A 23,101-nucleotide genomic window follows, 5' to 3' on the forward strand; every position below is an offset into this window, starting at 1 on the left:
TCACAAAAGGCCATATGATTCCATTTACACTAACTATCCAGACAGGCAAACCCATGGAGATAGAAAGCAGATGATGAGTGGTTGTCAGGGATTGGGGAAATGGGATAATTGGCCGAAGGATTTGTGCATGTGTATGCATCGGGGTGTGGGGGGAGGGGGTTTATGATGAAAGTGTTTTAAAAATTAGATATGGTGATCATTGCACAATCCTATGAATACACTGAGGAACAGTTAACTGTATACTTCTAAATGAATGAATTTTGTGGTATACAAGTTATATATATCTCAGTAAAGCTAATAGATAGATAGATAGATAGATAGATAGATAGATAGATAGATAGATAGATAGATAGATAGATAGTAAGTACTAGGGAAAACCCAGGAATATAGTCACCAAGAGATGAGCCCGACTTTTGCAGAAAAAGTTATGGAGCATTATTGGGAGAGATGGGCATGACTGCTAATGGGTCCAGGGTCCCTTTGGGGCTGGTGGAAGTGCTATGGAATTTGATAGCGATGATAGATGCTGTAGTAGTTCAAATTTCTGTCAACTTGAAACTGTGAAAGTGAAGGGGTGGAGTCCAACCTATCGATCAGGTCACAGCCTGATGATGCCTTAGAGGGGGTGTGACCTTTTTATAGGAAAGACATTGGGAACTTCTCTTTCTCTTGCCCTTCAACTTCCTCCTCACTGGGACTCTATGTCTATCTCCAGGAGGGGTCCACTGACCAGAAGAGCTGTCAGCACCCTGCCACATTCCCACTGACCTTGGAGCCAAACACCTGCCAGCCTGAGAGCTCCCTGCTTCCTGCCTGCACCTATGTGAGTCTGAAGAGGGCCCTAGGTTGCATCAGACCCATGGACTTGAATAGGGCTGGGCTGGGATACCTTCTAGATATAAAATTACTTCTTGTTATAAAGTTCTTTCTTATACAGACATCACTGGTTTTGTGTCTCTAGACACCCAACCTAACACAGATGGATAACCTTGAGATGAACTGGAACCCAGAGGGTTGTACATTTAAAAGGCAAGTCCCATGTTCTGTGAAATGGGACGTTATGTGAACTAGAGCTCCATCACAGAAGGGAGATAAAGCACGGTGAAAGAGAGAGAGAGAGAGAGCCTGGGAGAGGGGTAGTAGGGTGAGGACAATGGGTAGGACATAAGTGACAAAGTGCCAGTCATAGGGTGAGCTAAGTGCTCTATTCACTGGGAAAACCACAGGGAACAAAGCATCTGAGAATATGAATAGCGTGTTCGAATGTGAAAGCAGCAAGGGAAAAAGTTAGAGAGAGAGAGGAATTTACTTCAAGGCCATGGCTCATGCAATTGTGAAGATGGCTCTTACAACTGAAGGGGCTGGCAAGTCTCAAATCTGCAGGCCAGACCACAGGCTGGTGGCCTCTGGGGCCTCATGTACTTGCAAGGGCTGACAAACCTAAAACCTGCCATCAGTTAATAGGTGGGAGGTTTCTGTGGCTCATGAAGCTGCGACGGCGGTTGGCAAATCCAATCCCTGCAGGTCAGACCAATAGGCTGGCAGCCTAGGCTAAGAGTAGAGGCTGACTTCCAGTCCAAGATGATCACAAGGGAGGGAGAGCTTTGCTGGAGCGACCATTTATAAACTAGAGGCAGGCCACACCCGCACGTAAGCACTCCTTCCAACGGATTGGCTGCTCACATCAGGTCGTAAAATGGGAGATTATTTGATTACACAGTGTCTGTCAATCCTCTGCAAATGATACAAAAAAAAAAAAACCCTCACCGCCATCAAGTTGATTTTGGCTCATGGTAACCTTTATAGTACAAAGTACAAAATTTTATGGGCATTGAAAGCCTCGTCTTTCTGCTATGGAGCGGCTGGTGGTTTTGAACTGGTGACCTAGCAAATCACAGCCCAATGAGTAACCACCATGCCACCAGGGTTCCCTCTGAGAATCACAGCCTAGTCAAACAGACACATAACATTAGACATCATAAGTAGGAAGAGTAGAGTGTCGGATGATAGGGGCTCTCTTTTATGGGGGTGGTGAGTAAAGGGGTACCAGTGAAAGTCTTACTAAGAAAGTGGTATTTGGCAAAGGGATGGGAGCTCGGGGGGTCGGGTGAGGAATGGCAGAGAGGAGCATGAGGCAGACAGTGAGGGCCGGAGGCCCTGGTGAGGACCTAGTACATTTCAGAGAGGCAGCAGGGAGGCCTGTGGCAGAGGGAAACAAACGAGGAGCAGGGTTTAATGGTTCTCCCAAGAATCCATTTCATTCTGGTTGCTGTGGCTTCTACGCCCTCATGCACACACGGGCAGAGCTAGATGGGCAGGTGGGCCAGGGCAATGGTGAGTTTGAGCTGCCCTGCCCAGGGTCCTGAGGCCTCCAAGCATCCTGAGCTGCCTTCTTGGGACTTAAGTGACATCAGTGTACCTTCAAAAAATGCTTCTTCCACAGGTCCGAAGCCAGGCCCCAGGTCCCGCTTCCAGATTGTCACGTTGGTAATGTGTGTCCTAAGCGATGCTGGCCAAGGCGATCCACGACCGTTATGTTCAGAAACCAGCAGCCTGGGTTTTTCAGAGTGCGGTGCCCAAGTCACCAATGATGCCAAAGCCACAGGCTGGTGGCCCTAAGCCCCAGCCCAGAACCCCTTGAGTCTGGGCGCATGGTAGCTGCACTGTAGCTGATTCCACTTCGGTTTCTGATTCTCTTAAAAACCAGTATCACCTATCAGCTCTGGGCCACAGCTCCTAATAGGGGCTCCACTCCCACCCAGGTGGCCTGCATGAGCTGTGGCCGGGTAGATTTGGGATAGCCAGGGGACCCTGAGTATGGTGTCTTCATGATTTAAAATTACTTCCGCCCATAGTCCTCTAATCTAGACTAAATTTCCATTCACTTGAAAATTAAACTGTTTTTTTGAAAACTCCCATTGCCTGTCTGGTATGCCTGGCAGCCCCTTACCTTATGGTTAGGCTCTGAGCTCTGAAGTTGGGTTGCTGACAAAACTCAATGGGGTAACTCAGATAGGCTCCCGGGCAAACAGACTGTCCCTTAGCCCCTGGCATTGTAATTGGCCGGGAAGAACATCTGGTCAACAAAGGCTCTGCCCACTGGGATTCGTCCTGGAGAAGGGCTGGGCCAAGAGGAGCTGGAGGAGGAGGAAACCTTCCGCCCACGCTTCCTCCTGGACAGAGGGGCTGTCCTGGATTTCTGACCAACAGTCCTGCTTTTAGTGAGATTGCTGGGGGGCACCAGCCTCTTTCACTATGGTCAGCAGATCCCTGGAGCAGTCGGCCCCATGCCAGGGTAGGGTGCTAGCACTGAGACAAGTGTTAGCAATGAGGAGATGGTACACGTGGCAGGATGCGGTGAATGTGGGTTCCTGAAGCTGAGGAGCTCCTTTGAGGCTGGGAGGGGTCGTGTGAGCATGTGGAATGCTCATAGGAACTAACTCTGGGGGCTAGGCGTTTCCGTGAACGAGGAGTTCTCTATAAAGAAAGAGGCATCCTGGTGGCATAGTAGCTAAACCACTAGGCTGCTAACCCAAAGATTGGCAGTTTAAGCACAACCCACCCACTCACCCAGCTGCTCTAAGATGGTCTGCTTTGTAAAGGTTTGCTGCCATGGAAATTCTATGGGGGCCATTCTACTCGGTCCTATAGGGTCATCATGAGTTGGAATTGACTTGTGGGTAATGAGTCCCACCCCCACCCTTTGGAGAAAAAAGTCAGGCGCAAAGCAAACACTGTCATTGAGTTTTTTTCTGACTCATAGTGACCCTATAGGATGGGATAGAACTGCCCCCTTTGGGTTTCAGAGACTCTAGCTCATTTCAGGAATAGAAAGCCTCATCCTTCTCCCAGGAAGCAACTGGTGGTCTCAAACTACTGATCCTGGGCTTAGTAGCCCAATACTACACATTATGCCCCAGGACTCCTAAGGTCAGGCCAGATTCAGGAAGTGCATCGCAAGCATCACATGGCCAGGTTTGTGGTGGCAGACTGCACAAGGGGCTCTGGGTATCATCGCCCAGGTCCTCATAAGAGAGAGTTAGCGAGCGCTTTGAACAAGATGGTGGCAGAAGCAGAGGTTGGAGTGAGGTTTTCTGAAGATGGAGAAAGGGATGGCAAGTTCTGGAATGCCTGTGGTCACGAGATGCTGACAGAGTCAAGCACTTGGCAGAATGAGTAGAGTGCAGATCTTGAAGTGGGGGTCAGGTCATAAGAGCAGGAGGAATATAGGTGGTGTAGGCAGAATGGCCTCTAACAAAATCTAGCGGTCATGGAGTTGAGTGTGTTTGACTTTAAGAACTATGAGAAAAAGGGAAAATCCACCACAGCTGTGCTGGGGCAAGAGGGCTCAGCCCCACCTCGTCCCCCTGCCCCCACCCCCTTGGCATCAGCAGCTGCAGCCAGCGGAGGGAGGCTTCCTGACACCCTGGCAGCTGCAGCTGGGAGAGGCAGTTACAGGGCAGGTGGGGAGGAAGGGAAGAACCTCTGAAGGGACCCCAGGAGGATAGTGGGCAGGACAGAGGCAGAGAGAACTACCATTCCCATTCATTCAAGACCTCTGACGAAAATACCTCCAGCTTCCTGGCCAGGACCTTTACTGAGGGGGTGACGTTTGTGCCGAGCCTTGGCCAGGGCAAACGCTCAGGGCTGAAAGGCTCAGGTGGAGTAGAATCTCTGAGTCTGACTGGCCAAACCCGCCTCCATGGTGGAATTCAGGGGCCGATTCTGCCTCAAATAGGAGATACGGGTTTGGTTTTACTTTAGCAGAACCAAGGTTTCTTCAAAGGGCACCAAGCAGTTCATAGGATCCAGGCTAAGGCAAGTGAATCCTTTCTGGGCAAGAGCTAAGGACAGTGGAGGGATCTGGCCTGCACTCTGACACCAGCTGTCATGTCCTGGGATAGCTCACGGCACCTTTGTGCCATGAAAGGCCTCTCTGGACCCCAGGCTGCATGCTCCTTCCAGCCCCAAGGAACAAAAAGGCAGTACCTGTCCCCTCTAGGTTCATGGGGAAACACACCTAAGGGGATAATCTCAAAAAGAATGCTGGTGTAGTATATCAGTGCTAGACATAGGACATTTTAAAGTGAGAACGTTACTAAAGCTAGAGATGCTTTTTAATGACAAAGCGCTCAATTCAACAGTAAGCTATTATAATTATCGATTTCTATGCACCCACTAACATAGATTCAAAATGTACAAAGCCAAATTTGACAGAAGCAAAATGATCCGCGCACAATAAGATGGAGACGTTCACATCCCTCTCTCAGTAGTGAGCTAATGGGTTTTCGAGTTTGAAAGAAAGGAGATCCTCCAGGTTCGTGACCCTGCTCCTGAGTGCCTCTTTAAATCTGGCTCCCTGGATGCATGTGCCTCATTGTATTCCTGGCGCTGATGCAGAACTCTTAAAAATAGAAAAGAACACTACCAAAGAGCGTAATGGGTAAATAATATGAGCAAATAATACACACACAAAGTAAAACAACAGAGAGGATGATGGGACCAGGCCCAAGCTGAGCTATGTGGACCTCCTCCCCTGAAGACTGTACTACAGGGGACAGCACTGAAGACATAGCCTGGGGAGAAGGGCGGGCTGTTCAGACACACAGGTGCGAACTAAGAGGGAAAGAGAGAGGACCTCATCATGTCCACCAAGCCCAGGGGACAACATCCCTGCTCAGAGCAGCCAAAGCACAGAGAGGACCATAGGGCTGGCTTCACCACAAGACATACCGTTCTCTCACTGACCCACAGTGCTATGGGAGGCAGCAGTGGAGACACGGTGTGGAAAGTGTGCCCAGTCTGCCCCACGCAGAGTGGGGTGAAAAGTGAAGGGGGAGTGCAACAGGGCAGCCAGGGGAGCCAAGTAACCAAGTCCCTGAGGAATCCTGAAAACAGACTTCTGACTCAAGGGACAGGGCTTGGTGCCTCATCAGACCTGATTGGAGGACACTCATAAGGATCTTTTCCCTTCCTTTCTTTGCTTCTCTCAGCCTGTCTATCTATATAAGATGTGCAGGACACACTATCCCAAGTAGAAACAACGGGACCTGTGGCCCCAGGAGGACATGGGAGAGGAGGGGTGGAGAGGGGAGCAGGGAGCCAACAAACTCAGGGATAAGGGAATAAAAAGTTATCTAAAATTGATGGCAAGAATGGGGTATAATGCCTGGTGGGGTTTGATCAAGTGCAATGTAACCGAGAGGAGTTACTGAGAGCTGATTGGAGGGTGGGCATGATAGTGGGATAGGAGGAAGGTGAATGGAGGTAGAGGAAAGAAGTAGGAAGCAAAAGCTACTTATAGAGGTATAGCTATAGACACGTATATAGGTAAATATATTAGTTTATAATGAAAGGGTTAGAGACCAATGTACATATATTTATATGTTAATTATTAAGATAGTAGAGGCCTCTACTCAAGGCCTCCCAAAACAGAAGAACGCTTTGTTCTATTAACCTGGCACAATTTGATACTCATCTTCCCAACAGGATTGCTGAAGACAAAATGTGTGCATAAGCAAATGTGGTGAAGAAAGTGGATGGTGCCCAGCTATCACAAAGATATAGCACCTGGGTCTTAAAGGCTTGAAGTTAAACAAGCAGCCATCTAGCAGGGAAACAAATAAACCCACATGGAAGAAGCACACCAGCTTGTGTGATCATGAGGTGTCAACAGGATCAGATATCAAGAAATCCAAAACAAACAATTATATCTATGTGAAAGAGGGATGTTAGAGTGGAGACCCAAAGTCCCTCTGTAGACAATTGGCCATCCCCCCACAGAAGGAGTACAAGGAAGGGACGATTTAACCAGGGTACAGTATAGTACTGACAAAACACACATCATTCCTCTAGTTCCTGGATGCGTCCTCACACACACACCCAAACACACACACACCTGGCCACACTACCATGACCCAGTTTTACCTTACAAATCTGACTAGACCAGAGTACACACATGGTACAGATAAGAGCTCTCAACACATGGAATTCAGAATAGATAAAATCCTCTGGAACAGGAGTGGGAGAATCGATATCAAGAGGGGAGGGGGGTTGTAGGGGGGGCCATAGGGGGATAATAGAGAAAGGGGGGACCAATCACAAGGCTGGATATATAGCCCAACCCCCAGGGGTACAAATAACACAAATGTGGGCGAAGGGAGACAACTGACAATGTAAGATATGAAATAACAACAATAATATATAATTGATCACATATTCATGATGGTGAGAGGTTGTGGGAGAGAGTGGAAAAGAGAGGAGTTGATACAAAGGGCTCAAGTAGAAAGAAAATGTTTAGGAAATGTTGATGGCAACATATATTCAAGTGTGCTTAATATATTGAATGATGGATTGTTATGAGATGTATAAGAGTCCCCCAATAAAATGATTAATAAATAAAATAAAATAACAGGCCCTTAAATATATGAAACAGTTCACATCCCTACTCATAATTAAAGAAGTATAAATGGAAACCATGCCAATGTATATTTTTTACTCATTATAACGGCAAGACTTAATAATGCCTAGAGAGCTCAGATTAAAGAAGTTAACTGCGATCCATTTATGTGATCAGGTACTATGTAAAAGACTGAGAGAACTCTTATATGATTAAAAATGATAAACATCCAGAATAAAATATTGGGTTTAAGAAACATATTCCAGAACAGAGAATATTGTATCTTTTCTTCACACCTGTAAATAAAGGGCAGGAAATGGGTAAAGATTATATAAATATCTACAGTGGGGTTTCAAAAAGTTCAGGGGAAAAATCCATTATCTTTTTATCCCTTTCCCCATAAACTTTTCGAAGTCCCTTTGTGCCTGTATTTGCAGAATGAAATATGAGAAATTGAAATTTACCCAGAAGCAAATAAAAAGTACTTACCTGTTTATGGGGAAAATGGACTGAGTATTAAACCAAATGTACTACTCAGGTAGCCACTAGTGCTACTCATTGAAATTCCTGGTTTTCCTCCATTCAGACCCAAAGTGGAGCTACACTTCTGCATCCACTGGTCATGTGACTGGCTTTGGCCAATAAATTATGAGCAGAAACAACAAGTGCCATTGCTTAACTTCCTCTTTTTTGCCATTTAAAAAAATAAATCATTTTATTGGGGGGGGCTCTTACATATATTATAACAATCCATACATCCAATATGTAAAGTGGACATGTACAATTGTTGGCATCAACAATTTCTTTCTTTTTTTGAAGTGGCCTTTTTTAAAAAAAATCGTTTTATTGGGGGCTCGAACAACTCGTGTCACAATCCACATGTGTCAAGCACATTTGTACATTCGTTACCCTCGTCATTCTCAAAACATTTGCTCCCCACTTAGCTTAGCTTCCTGTTACCACAATGATAACTCCCCAAACCAGACCCTCTGGCATCGAGTTGATTCTGACTCACAGCAACCCAGTGGGACAGACAAGACCTGCCCTTGTGGGTCTCCAGACTGTAACTGGTTACGGGAAAAGAAAGCCTCATCCTTCTTCCACTGAGCAGCTGGTGGTTTCTAACCACTAGTAGAGTCGCTAGCTGCCCACGGCTAACCCACCACTTCACCAGGGCTCCAAGATATGGCTGACCTTGTGGTTAGCAGCCCAACAAGTAACCCAGGACACAACTGAGGCACCACAAAGCTAAGTCATGTTTAAGCAAGGTTAGTGCGGTCAACTAAGGTCCTTGAGCAAGCACTGCACGAGGTGCCACTCCCAGCCACTGGTGACAGACATAGAGCCTGAGTCAAGAACCTTGTGATTTGAAAGCCGATGGGATATGGGCACAATTTGCTACCACAAGCACAATCTACGTCCTGCTGACTAGTCAAATATCTTGTTCAAGAAATGAAACACGGTCAAGCTACAAGTGACAGGCAGCGCTGGGAGCCAGGGTGGCAAAATGCCTGGCCTCTCTGCATAGCTGGTCCTGGGCCCCGCAGGCAGCTCAAAGAGGACATGGTCCAGCCCTGCAAAGCCCTTCGTCGCTCTGCCTGGGCCGCAGACCTCGATTCTGCAGCCGAGCATTTAGCTACTCGGCAGTGACCTGCATCTGGGAACTGATGGAGGTAGAGGATGGAGGAAGACGCCTCCCTGCGGCTAGCTCCCAATGGAGGGTTGGTATTTTGCATTTCGCTAGTCATTTTGACTGCCTCGAGGACTGGCCAGGCCACGTCGAGGATGGCCACATCCTGTTGGACTGTGCAGGTCAGACTGTGCTGGGCCCTCACCTCCCTGCAATGAAGCAGCCGATTCAGCGGCTGGGGCAGTGGGCATTCCGAGTGTGCCGGGTTTTCCCTGTGGATCCTCAGCTCCTAGTTGAGTCACGCAGGTTTCTCTGGGGCTTTATGGCAGCTCTCAGAACAATGATCGCTCTAGAAACTCCACAAGCGAACATCATGATGAAAACGGATCTGCTGGGTTAGAAAGCTGTGTTAGGCTGGGTTTACTAGAGAAACAAATCCAGAGAGCTTTATATCAGAGAGCAATTATATAATTGAGAAAATATCCCAGCCCAGTCCAGATCAAGTCCATAAGTCCAATATGATCCCATGTGTCCGATACTAGCCCATAAATGATTGTTTACTCCCAGGCAGCACATGCAGTGATGCGGAAAGCAAGAAGAAGACAGGCCAGTGGATGGAAAGCTGGATCCAGCGGCAGGGGAAGCATCTCAACACTGGCTTGAGTCTCCACGTGGCTCCTCCAGCACTCTGAGTGTCTCAACAGCGAGAAAGGGAAGGTAGAGAGAGAATGTGTGGTCTGCCTCTTCTGGTGGCAGAATCAAGAGAGAGAAAGTCCCCAGAATTCTCATGAGAAGGCCACGCCTACCCAGAGCCATCATTGGCTAAGACCTGATTGACAGGCTAGACTCCACCCCTTCACACATACTACCCTCAAAGTGATAGGAGATTATGTAACTACCACAAAAGCTCAAGAAGAGATTGAGACGTTTCTAGATCCAGATGTGTGCTCTTTGTTAGATGATTGTACAAGTGTCTTTAGAAGCAAAACATTCAAAAAACTGACTAAAACTATATGTCAGTGGTTCTCAACCTTCCTAGTGCCACCACCCTTTAAATACAATTCCTTGTGTTGTGGTGAACCCACCCCCAACCATAAAGTTATTCTCATTGCTACTTCATAACTGTAATTTTGCTACTGATATGAATTGGGCAACACCTGTGAAAGGGTCGTTCGACCCCTAAAGGGGTTGTGGTGACCCACAGGTTGTGAGCCCTCACTATATGTGGATTGAGAGCAACAGCATGGTGCAATTTTTACCTTATGACCAGTCAGATGAGGAAAACATGAACATCGTCTTTCCGCATACTGACTTTGCCATTCAGTATGGGGAAGACTTGGAATCTAAAGAACCAAAGGAACATAAAAATGTGTCCTTGTCTATGCTTGGGGAATACTTTCAAGAACACCAGAATGCATGGAGGTTGTACTAACAAGTAATAGTATACGTGGGAAGAGCCTGGGGCTGGCCCCACAGACTATCCTCTCCAAAGGCTGCGGCCACAGAAAGCTGCGCATTTTAATGGAAAGAGCAAGACTGCTCGGCTCGTTTTATCAGTAGATGTCTGAATCGCATTGAGTTCTTCTGCTGCTGTGGTTAAAGTGTGATCTTGTTGGAGCTATTTTAGCCACATCAACTTGTACTGAGAAAGTTACAGCAAATGTACATAGATAGGTATATACAGAAATCAGCACCTGGCTACAGTCGAAATCATATGTGATCTGTCTGGTTGGTTTTGTTTCTGAGGGTTTGTGTGAGCAACAAGAATTACTGTAATAAAGTATACACATAAGTTTTTTTTAAAAGAAATAAAATAAAATTTGAAGTGAAAATAAAAACCTAGGTGTGAAGCTAAATCAAGTCAGGAGAGAGAAACCACAAAGTAAGTTGATCAAAGAAGTTTAAGGTTTTATTGACGTTGACATTCCTGACTATAAAAGGGAATTGGTGCCTACAGAGGTGAATACTGTTACATATGCAATCCTGCAGTCACTGTGAAACACCAGTAGGTTCATGGACAGACCTGCAGGCTGAACGGGGAAAGGGGAAGTATCCACATGCACACAGATAGGTTTGACAGAAGTTACTTGTATCTGCCTTTGATGCAAATATATCCATGGATGTGGCGAAGCACCCAGGGAGCAAAATTACGAGAACTTCTTAGCCTTAACCAAACACCTTGAGGGAATAGGTCACCAGGCCTGGGTGCTCAGCACTGTCATCTTGGGGGACACCAAGATGAATTGGCACAACATAGTTGACAAATCTACATCCGACGCAGGTGCGTAGCAGCAGGAACCTTAAAAACTCATGAGCTGCCATGTAAAGTGCAAAGGCAAGTGAAGAAAATCTCATGCCGCATGAAAAAATGTGTCCACTGGGCAAATGAGTCGTGTTAACATCCATCTCCGTGACCCTAACTAAAAGACCTCGATGGCGCCCCGTGCCACTACCAACTGCTCCGAAAAGGGTCGCATTAGAAGAGCCTGAACAGAGTGGGCAAAAAACGTAGACTAAAACCCCAAACCATGAAGAAGACCAGGCTCGCTGGCTGGATAGAGACTGGTGGAAGCTCCAGACTATGGCCCTTGGTCACCCTGCAGGTCTGAAAATGAACTCAGTCCCGTAACTTAATTGTCAGCCTAACCAAAGACAGACCTATAGGGAGAACACTGACACTCATGAGGCATGCCCACTTTAGAACAATCGACCATATGAGACCAAAAGGGCAGCGTGGACCCAAGGACCAAGTTTGGAAGGGTCGGGAAGGAAGTAGGAATGGAAACAGAGCACACGGGGAGGAAGGAAGAGGCCTGAGGGTACATTAAGGGGACTGCAACGAATGGGATGAGATCAACTGTGTAGGAATAGTTGAATGCAAACCTGGTGAGCTGCTCCCTAACCCTTCACCCAGTTCATTAAAAAAGAGGAAAAAGTGGGGTGGGCGACAGAGAGAAGCAATGAGGAGATGGTTAGTAAGAAATACGGAGAAGTCTAAATAATTCAGGAATAGCAGGCACAGGAGGAGTGGTCATTAACGCTCCAGTGAAGTCAGCGAACAAGGACCTCCACTAAGCCCAGAGCTGGCTCCCCTTGGAGAGGGCATGCCAGGCATCACTAAAAGCTGGGAAAGTCTCCGTGTCGCCATGCTGGAAGAATTTGCTAGAAATCCACCCTCTGGAACTTGACAGATATGCCTCCTCTTGGGGTGAGGGTAGGAGCAGAGAAAGCTGCTCATGGAGAGGTGTCACTCCTGAGACATTCCGTTATCAAACCACACGAGGGGAGAATGCTGTCCTGCAGAAGCCACGCCTGCTGCGGAAGCCTGTGACGGTGGAGCCATGTGCTTCAGGAGCGTGCCAAGGGAGCACACAAGAACCAGGACTAAATTTCCCTTTCTCTTGCAATGCCTCTCCAGTGCCCACTACTCACCACACTGTAACATGAAAACTGTGTAAAGGTTCCAGCTCCATCTTCACGAAGCAGGCAATGAAGGATGTCAAGAGGACATCTATTGATTGATGGTAGTAAGAATCACCTGAAATAGTGCACTCTTGCCTACTCAGCTTCCATATGCATCCTTCTACAGAGAGTTTAACTCCTGATTATTAACAAAACAACAATATTTCCATTTAACTATACACATCCAACTGTCTTAGAAATTTAAAAGATCGTATTCTTTTCCCCCAAATCAGAAGTAATATTGTACATTGTACATTCACAGTGAGCTTTAATTTTTCCTCAGATTTAGTCACAGTCCACTGAATAGGCTGTCACCTAAAAATCAAGGATAAAAGTTAAATTTCCAACTTGCATGAAAACTTAAAATAAAGAAATGAGGGTAAGAGAAAAAAAATAGTGTATCGAACAAATACATGCATATTAAAAAAGCAAAGAAAAAATATAAACAGCTATTAAAAATGAAACTAAACTCCCTGCTATTCAATTGGTGCCGACTCATAGCGTCCCTAGAGAACAGAGTAACACTGCTCGTGTGGGTTTCAGAGACATTTCTGTCTTTACAGGAGTAGAAAGCCACAGCTTTCTCCCACATAGCAGTTGCGGTTGTGGTTTCAAACTGCTGACTTTGTGGTTAGTGCCGACTGTGTAACCACTACACCATCAGGGCTCCTCCGAGCTACTTCAGTCCTCCCTGTGTAGGACTCAGTCACACGACTGTATTTTGTATCTCTGCTTTCTTTCTTGAAATACCTCCTGCATGTTTCCCCGCACTTGGCTGCCCAGGTTCATTACCTGTTGTAGCAATTCAGACCTTTGTTCCTAAAAGGGCTAAATCTCTAGCTGCCTGTCCTCTCTTTCTTCTCTTGTGCTATAGTGTTTCACTGATCTTTATAAAGCAACAGTGAAGCACTCAGCTGCTAAGTGCAACGTTGGCAGTGGGAACCCACTCAACTGTTCCATGAGAGAAAAGCCGGAGCTGCTCTCCTGAAGGACTAGAAAGCCTTGTGGGGTGGTTCAACTCTGTCACCTTGGGCCACCAGGAGTCAAACGTCAACTTGATGGCACCAGCAAAACCTTGAAGCTCTAAGAGGGGGCAGAGAATCTCCTGGGCTCCACACAGAGCCCTCCTTGCTTCCCTCAGGCCACAGTAACCCCATGTCTTACTGGTAGCAGGGGGTTAATCTCTTCAGCCAACGGATTGGCATCTTTGAAAACTGGGAATTAAATAAGTAGGCTCCAATGAAAATACTATATTCTAATATTTGGGGGGTGCAACTAAGTTTTTTTTTACAGTTTTGAGGGTATGAAATAAAATTACAGTAACAAAAACATCGGTGAGCTAAGTACCCTGCTATATCAGAAAAAGAATAATATAATAAACCCCAAAATACATGCAAAGAAGAAATGAATGATGAGTAGGAATTTATGAGAAAGAAAACAAACACAGGGTAGAAAGGATCAATAATATTGAAAGGCTGTTACTTCTAAATGGCCAAGAATATAAACAAACAATATGGAAGCTACTTTCTGAAGCGTCTCAGGAACCCAGGAATTTCCCCCAAATAGGTGCTGTCATTTTATTTGGAGATGAAGAAACGCAAAGTCATTTGTCTTTCCCAAGGTTACTCACATAGTTTCTCCGAGCACAATTCTTCCTACAAAAAATCCCAGGTTGTCAGCTTTTTTCCGTTATACCTCACTGCCTCCTTTCTCATCTAAGGGAGTATGAAGGCCCACGTTTCCCTGGAAACACTATCTCTCTTAGTGAACATGATCCGAACAGTACAAGGCAGTGCTACCTGGCACCCTGCGGAGGATCCAAGAACGCTCGGGGGTCTGCAAAGTCAAAATTATGTTCACCTAGAGACAGAGATGTCACCTGTGCTTGTCTTTTTTACCTCGCTGACATCTGCATAATGGCCAATAGCTATGGTTCCTCAGCTGGCATCTTCCTATGAATCAAGGCAGGTGGATCAGCCAGGATTTAAGAAACTATGAGAGAAGACTATTTTTAAAAAATGAAACACCTAACTTCATGCCCCAAATGGTAACATGATAAGAGCCATGTTTCTTTTCTAGAAAAATAAAACTTACCAAAGTCAACAAGAAAAAGAAAATCTGGAAAAGTCTGTAATATTAAAATCTTCAAGCAGCTCTGCATTCCGTTTTATTAAGAATAAAGGGCATTTTTCAACAATGACCAAAAATTGGGTATATGATTATGTATGTGTGTGTACAGGTATTCAGCTATAGGGGAAGATACAGGCATATACGTATGTGTATATACAAATAAAAGTCTCTATAGATACATGTGAGTACAAAAATGTATGTGACAGTACATATACTTATAGAAGACACAGATACTTCTCAGATATAACCAAACACCTTGCAAGATTGATTTTTTGGGGGGTCTGAAAGCTTAGGGTCTTAGTCTCATGGGACACCTCAGTGAATTGTCATCACAACGTTCCTGTTACTCACCCTAGGTCAGTGAGCAGTGCTTGGAAGCTTGGAAGAAGCCATCTGAGAGAAAACTACTTGCCTCTCCTTGTTAGGAGCAAAATACAAGAAAGAAATCAAAGACCCAGAGAAGAAACTAATCTACAGAGCTAATGGCCTTCATGAGCCAAGCTCGCATCTACCCAGAGACCAGAAGAACTAGATGGTGCCCAGCTACCATTACATTCTGATCAGGGCCACCATAGATGGACCCCGATAGAAGGGGAGAGAAATTGACAACAGAACTCAAAGTCATAACAAGTGCCGGGTTATTAGACCTGTTGAGATAAAAAAAACTCCCTGAGGTTAGTGCCCTGAGATACTCATTAAACCCTGAACAGAAACAGGGACTGTAGTAAAATGAAAGAATGGTGCACAGAATATAGGCTATTTCTCATAGGTATGGTACTTGACTTAAAAAAAAAAGTCTGTTTTTTTTTTAACCAGCAGGAACCATGGAGGCTGTCGCGGAGAAGAAGAAGGTGCCTGCTGTTCCAGAGACCCTTAAGAAAAAGCGAAGGAATTTCGCAGAACTAAAGATCAAATGCCTAAGAAAGAAGTTTGCCCAAAAGATGCTTCAAAAGGCAAGGAGGAAGCTGATCTACAAGAAAGCTAAGCACTATCACAAGGAATACAGGCACATGGACAGAACGGAAATCCGAATGGCTCGCATGGCAAGGAAAGCTGGCAGCTTCTATGTGCCTGGAGAGCCCAAGCTGGCGTTTGTTCTCCGGATCAGAGGTATCAATGGTGGGAGCCCAAAGGTTCGAAAAGTGTTGCAGCTTCTTCGCCTCCGCCAGATTTTCAATGGCACCTTTGTTAAGCTTAACAAGGCTTCAATTAACATGCTGAGGATTGTGGAACCATACATTGCATGGGGGTACCCAAACCTGAAGTCAGTGAATGAACTCATCTACAAGCGTGGCTATGGCAAAACCAATAAGAAGCGTATTGCCCTGACAGATAACACGCTGATTGCACGGTGTCTTGGTAAATATGGCATCATCTGCATGGAGGATCTGATTCATGAGATCTATACTGTTGGGAAACGTTTCAAAGAAGCAAATAACTTCCTGTGGCCCTTCAAACTATCTTCTCCACGAGGTGGGATGAAGAAAAAGACCACCCATTTCGTAGAAGGTGGAGACGCAGGCAACAGGGAAGACCAGATCAACAGGCTTATTAGAAGGATGAACTAAGGTATCTGCCTGCCATGATTATTTTTGTAATCTGGTCTCTTAATAAAACAGTGACTGCTTTCAAATGATAAAAAAAAATCTGTATGACTCCTAAAGGAAGGTCCATCCACATCGATTTCAGAGCAAAGAGGCGATAGGGAGCCCAGGGAAGCTAGAATCCTGGAAACAGAACAACCAGGACACAATTAAAGAGACCGTTGACACATTGTGAAAAGATAATTCATGTCACTGAACAATTTCTGCATAAAATAGGAGCCTAATTTACTGTGTAAACTTTCATCCCAAAACACACCCAATAAAATACTGTTTTTAAAAAAGAAAAGGGAGGAAAAAACAGAAAGACACTTCCTTTTAGAGCACATCTGTCAGGACTATTTTGGTTGCAAATAACAGGAACCCCATACAACTGGCTCCTGCAATGTTTCAGAGTCACTGACTCAAGAAACTGGAAGGCCAGCTCGGCTGTGGGCCAGGTGACCAGCCTCTGCCTAGGAGATGGTCAGAGCCTGCTCATCCTTCTTGTCTCGGTCCCCATCTTCTGTAGGCCCTCCTTGATGGGGTGCACAGCCATACACCCCAGCTCCACTGTCTGGCAACCCTCCTACCCAAAAGTGCCAGTCAGTCTGGATCCTGGAATACATGCTTCAGATTATCCAACATTGCAGGCCCACTCTGAGCTCCTTTCTGGCTGCAGGCAGGGCTGCATGATGAATCTTATGGGCCTGTATTAGCCGCAGGCCTTTGGAGGGGTGGACCAATAAACTAGGTAACCAGAGAGCTGGAAAGATACATATCGATTTATTTGAATTGTCTCAAGCGATTGCCCGGGCTGCCACGTGTAAAAATCCTTAGATCAGTCAACAGTCTGGAAACTTGAACAAGGTATCCATGTTACAGTCTCGAGGCAGAATCTTTCTCCCTTAAGAAACCTCTGTTTTTGCTTTAAAGGCCTTCAACTGATTAAATAAGGTCTTCCCGCATTGTGAAGTCAGCTGATTTAAATTTCCCTTTTCCCTAGTCAGCTGACTTTGGTGCAATTCATTACTTGCTATGGCCCTTCTGACTAGAAGGATCTTTGTAATTTTCACCAAATGACTGGGTAGGACTATGTAAATGTGAAGTGCTTGTGACCCACTAAGGGGATTTATAGTTTACTAATCATGTAAATAGGGTACACGACATACTTGGGAGGGTGGGATCATGCAAATAAGGTGTATGGAACTCTAAAACTTGGGGATTAGTCAGTTTGGACATCCAGTGAGGCTTCAAATGATCCATCCCGAAGGTAGGGAAGGGGAGCCATGACCACCACGAAAGGAGAACCCAGAGTCCAGGAGCATGTCTTGGGTGCCTGAGGTCCCCGTTCTGAACTTCCTCAATCTAGGAGACAGAGAGCTGTGACACCAGAGACAGAGAGAAACGGCAAGAAGCAGCACCAGAGAAATGGTGGCAACAGAGAACATAGAACCAAGAGATTAGCATGAGACAGCAGTGTGCCAGCCCAGGAAGCAAGAAAGCTGAGTGCCTAGGAGGCGTGCTGACCTAGTGGTGTGCCTCTGGGCACGTACAGGCAGAGCTAAAAGAGCTTTGTAACATTTACCCAAGCAAGGCAGTGGCCACAGGGCCACAAGGCTGAGAGGCGAAGGGCCAGAGAGGCATGTCTGTAGGCACTGCTGGGAAGAGGCTGTCCTGATCTATTACTTTCTTAATAAAACAAAAGTTCTGAGTACTGCCTGAAAGTTCTGTGTAGCCCCTGCAATGAATTCCCTAACTCAACAAAGAAGTAGAGAATGCCATTGGGGGGATGGTTGGGGTCAGAGTTGGTAAAAAAAAGAAAGAAAGAAAGAAAAATGATGGAGGACACAGCCTTGGGCTATTGATCTTTATTCCCCACTCCCCACCCTCCTCATGAAGTTCAAGGTAATCAGATGATGATGATGGCGGCTCCAGCCACCTCATTGTTTCTCTAACTCACAGTGACCCCACCTAAGTCAGTCAAACTGCTTCATGGGGTTTTCAGTGGCTGATTTTTCTGAACTAGATCACTAGGCCTTTCTTCCAAGTCTCCTCTGGGTTGACTCAAACCTTTTGGTTTGAAGTTAGGTTGCTGTTTGCACTACTTAGGAACTTATTTAAATGCCAAATGCATTTTAAAACACTTTCATAGCAACATTGAAACTAGAGTTTGACCTACTAACTGGGCACCACAACCTAAGCTGACACATTTAATTAACCATCAGAGGACCCTACGCAACAGTGTGTTTATGGGCTCTTCCTCCAAACGAAGCTAACATACTCACTGCCATGGAGTCGATACCAACTCATAGCCACCCTTTAGGACAGGCTGGAACTGTCCCTGGAAGTGTCTGAGACTGTAGCTCTTTATGAGTGTTGGAAGCCCCATGTTTCTCTCTCAAGGAAAGCAAGAATTTAACCATAGGACCACCTGTTCCCTAGGAAGTTGTATAGAACTACACACACACACACACACACACACACACACACATGAGCCAGTAAAAATTGGTGGAATAAGATCTGTGGTTTAGTTAACAGTTTTGTGCCAAGGTCAATTTCCGGGTTTTGATAAAACCCAAAACTGAACTCATTGCCATCAGTTGATTCCAACTCATAGGACCCTAATGGACAGCATAGACCCGCCCCTACGAGCTTCTGAGACTGTAAATCTGTAGGGGTGCAAAACTTCATCTGGCGTGGCTGGTGAGGTAAACTTGTGTACTATAATTTAGAAGATGTTCCCAGAGAGAGAAGATGAAAGCCAGGGCCGCACGATTTTCAGTACTACTGTTGTAACTTTCTGTGAACAGGAAATAAGTTCGTCCAGTGCAGTTATAAGTGACGATGGCCTGAGGACAGAGTCTGAGCATGGAGAATTGCGTCCTGGCCACTCTGTCTGGAACCTTCTCTCCCTCTGGATCTCCTGTGCAAGGGAACCGCTTAAAGTCTCAGATTCTGTTACTTTCAGTCCAAAGCATCCTCATGGTAACGGGTCTCCTCCCAGCCTGGGCTGCACATACACCGACCCAGGAGGCACCAGGCTGGAAGTTGGTAATGAAGAATGAACATCAGGACCAAAGTGAGGCCACCTCTGGTATAGGTGGAGCTCTGCATTCTTTCCCTGTGCCTACCATTGAAAAGTACCACAAACTGGGTGGCTGAATAAGGACAGAAATGCCCCGTCTCACAATTTCGGAGACTCCAAATCAAACACCCACTGCCATCAAGTTGTTCCCCACTTAGACTGACTCTGTAGAACAGGGTAAAACTTAGCACATGGCTTTCTGAGAATGGGAATCTCTACAGAAGCAGGAAGCTGCTTCTTTCTACTGCGGAGCAACTGGTGGTTACGAACTGCCGACCTTCCAGCTAATAGTTCAACTCCTAACTCGCTATTCCACCAAGGCTCTTTGGTTTGGGGACTCCAAAACAAAATTTTGCCATTGAATCTCTGACACTGCAAATGTTCATAGGAATAGAAAGCCCTCCCCCTCTCCCAAGAAGCTACTGGTGATTTCAAACTGCCAATCATGCAGATCACAGTCCAATGCACAACCACTGCGCCACCAGGGCTCCTTGTTTTGGAGACCAGGAACTCGAAATCAGCCCATCAGCGGTGTTAATTCCTTCAAATGGCTCAGAGGAAGAATCTGTGGCATGCCTCTCTCCCAGCGTCTGGTGATAACTGGCAAGCCTCAGCGTTTTCTGGTTTGCAGTTCATTCTAATCTCTGCCTCCATCTTTACTTGCCTCTGGGTTGGGTTTCTATTCAATATTGATTAAGGACTCACTCTACTCCAGAATGACCTCATGTTCACTGTGTTAGTTCGGGTAGACTAGAGGAACAAATTCACGGACACTCATATGTGTATAAGAGAGAGTTTTATATTAAAAGTAATTGTGCATTAAGAAAGCATCTCAGCCCAGTCCAGATCAAGTCCCTAAGTCCAATATTAGTCCATAAGACCGATACCAATCTATAAAGTCCTCTTCAGACTCACAAAACACATGCAATGATGCCAAATGCAGGAAGATCACAGGCCAGTGGATGAAAAGTCTTGTCTTGTAGCTCCAATGGCATTATAAGCATCTCAGTGCTGGCAGGAGTCTCTATGTGGCTTCTCCGGTTCCCAAGACACAGGGTCTCTCAGCGTAGTGCCATGTGTCTTGTTAGTACAGCGCCTCTCAGGAGTGAGCAGAGTCTCTCCCACCTCCAAGGAGGAAAAACCAGATTTCCCAGAATTCTCAGGACAAAGCCATGCCCACACAGAGGCCTCATTGGTTATAATCAGATTGACAGCCACCCCTACACTCTTACTCCTCTCAGGTCCCAAATTGACACCAGATTATGTAACTACCACATAACTGTTAATATTTCAAAGGCCTTAATTAAAAACAAGGTCATATTCACATATAGAGAAGCTAGGACTTCAATATACCTTTGTAGAGGGGGAGAAGAGGGGACTCAGTTTACCTCAGACTCTAAGATTATCTAATGTTATCCTTGCCCAGGGTTATGTCCTCTTGACTTGTAAGCACGCCCTGATTTCCCATGAGTGTGCGTGAGGGCGACTCCATCCTATCCTCCAGGGTGAGCATGTGGTAAGGTGTGACCAATCAGAGCATTTTCTCAGCCTTGATATAGTGATTTTCTCAGTGGTGAGCATATGGTATGAGAGAAATGAATGAGGGGAAAGTCTCTCCTCCTGGTGGCATAGCGGCTACGAATTAGACTGCTAACTGCAAGATCAGCAGTTCAAAACCACCAGCCACTCGGGGGAAGCCAGACAAAGCTTTCTACTCTGCAGAGGTACAGTCTCAGAAACCCACAGGAGTAGTTCTACCCTGCCCTGTAGGGTCGCTGCGTCGGAATCAACTTGATGGCAGTGAGTTCGGAGTTCCCTTCTGGGAGCCCGAGAGAACAAGTGAGCCCTTGGATGTGCTAGAAGCCCCAAAGGAGGAGAGTCCACATTATGAACACAACACAGAAGAGAGCGAGGCTGAGAGAAGGAGAGAAACTGTCTCTTTCTCTCATTTGAGCCTCTACATTTTATAAGCATCTCAGTAAATTCTCTTCCTGGTTGAGTTGAGTTTCTGACATTTGTAACTGAAATGGCCCCACTTAATATCAACCACCAAAGCCCTGCGCAGCCACCAACCGACTGTAGGCTGCTCACCTCTCACAGCAAAACTCTCTACTCTCTTCATCCTCGAAGTTAGAGCGGAAGGAGCTCCTTCTCTACGCAAGCCAAGTCCTACTTGTTTTAAAGAAGCAGCATATCACTCTTAATTCTAGCCCCAATCTAAGAACAATTAGTTCTTATGACATGGCTATGCTTGATACTCACCCTCATGAAGAGATCGCTGAACATAAGGGTGCTGTAACAAGTGTAGTAGAAACCAGAGGGTGCCAGGCTATCAGAAAGAGGAGTGTCTGGGTCTTAAAGGTGTGTCTTTAAACAAACAGCCATCTAAATGAGATGTCGACTAAGCCCACGTGGAAGAAGCACACACCAGCCTGTGTGATCCAAGGATTGTAAATAACATGATCAAGAGCTGAAGGAGGGAATGGTATCAGAGCTTAAATTGTGAACACCTGGTTTGCAGAAGGCTATGAATGACAGTGGAAGCCCAATATCCATTTGCAGGGTCTCCACATGGATTTTCTCTTGTGAATTCCCTCTGGCCATAGTCAAAGGAGGTGAATAGCCTTACTATCATACAGAGAAAATTGCAAAATTGATTATGTCAGATAAAGTTGAGTTAAAATTTGAGCCCCCTGTTGACCTATTTTAAAGTTGTTTCAGTTTTGATTTGAGGTTTTCCTGCGCTTTGTCTAATCATTGTTGTTAGGGTTTGTTTGTTTTGTATGATTTTCTATATATGACATACAGGATAGGTGGATCTATAGAGCTAGGATGGGGCATGGCAGGGAAGGATGGGGAGATGGGGAGTTAAGAACGAGTATGAGAAGAAAACATTCTGAAATTGATTGTAGTGATAACTGCGCAAATCTTCTTAATATGATTGAATGATTGAATTGCATGATATGTGAAGCATATGCCAATAAGACCATTTAAAAAGTAACAGAGTAGGGATGTTTTTAAGACACCTAAAGTTCAGGCATAGAGTTTTTCTGTTAACCCCCCACCTTCCACCACCACTTTTTTTCTTTATATCAGTTATGGCTTTGTTCAGATTTCAGATGCAAATAACAGAAAATCTGTGGCAGTGGTTTAAGTAAGGAAAGGACTTGTTTTTCCAAAATATCAGGGAGTCCAGAAGAATGCGGAAGACTGATGAGGCTTCGTATCATAGTAATTATAGGGTACTTATTATACTCTTTTATACCGTTATCATTAGCATAGTTATTATATCACAGAATCCTACTTTTCTTCTCCTCTTCCCGTAGTGTATGGCTCCTGCACTGTGACTCCACGTGGAAAGGAAAGTGAGGAAGTATAGCAACCGCAGAGGTCCCCTCCTAGTACCCTGTTCAGAATTGCCTTGTGCTGGAATGCTCCATGAGAGAGGGACCTTTGTCTGATTCACTTATGTATTCCAAGTATCAAGAACTGCTGTTCCATAAAAATGTACTGGATGGATGGATGGACAGATGGACGGGCGGATGGATGGATGGACAGATGGACGGGCGGATGGAGGGATGGAAGGAAGGACGGGTGGATGGATGGATGACTGCATAACTGGATAGATAACTGGATGGGTGCTCATACAGTAAGATCATTTCATTTCACCTCCTGTCGCCCTCAGTAGAGTCAGGCAAGGGAGATGGGAATGAAATAAGTGGAGTGCCACTCCCTTCATTGGCAAGTATTCTTCTGACATACCCTACGGGCCTTCATCCTCTGCAGGCGGGATCTCCCCATGTGGGTAACAT

At 45.7% G+C, this 23,101-nt stretch overlaps 2 pseudogenes; both read left to right on the forward strand.

The window, feature by feature from the left end:
* The first annotated feature begins 8,962 nt into the window (after positions 1 to 8,962).
* LOC142440274 (GPN-loop GTPase 3 pseudogene) lies at positions 8,963 to 12,551 on the forward strand (annotated as a pseudogene).
* A 2,888-nt stretch (positions 12,552 to 15,439) lies between these two features.
* LOC142441172 (large ribosomal subunit protein uL30 pseudogene) lies at positions 15,440 to 16,258 on the forward strand (annotated as a pseudogene).
* Positions 16,259 to 23,101: the final 6,843 nt, after the last annotated feature.

Source organism: Tenrec ecaudatus, chromosome 2, assembly GCF_050624435.1.
Source record: "Tenrec ecaudatus isolate mTenEca1 chromosome 2, mTenEca1.hap1, whole genome shotgun sequence".
NCBI classification, from domain to species: domain Eukaryota; kingdom Metazoa; phylum Chordata; class Mammalia; order Afrosoricida; family Tenrecidae; genus Tenrec; species Tenrec ecaudatus.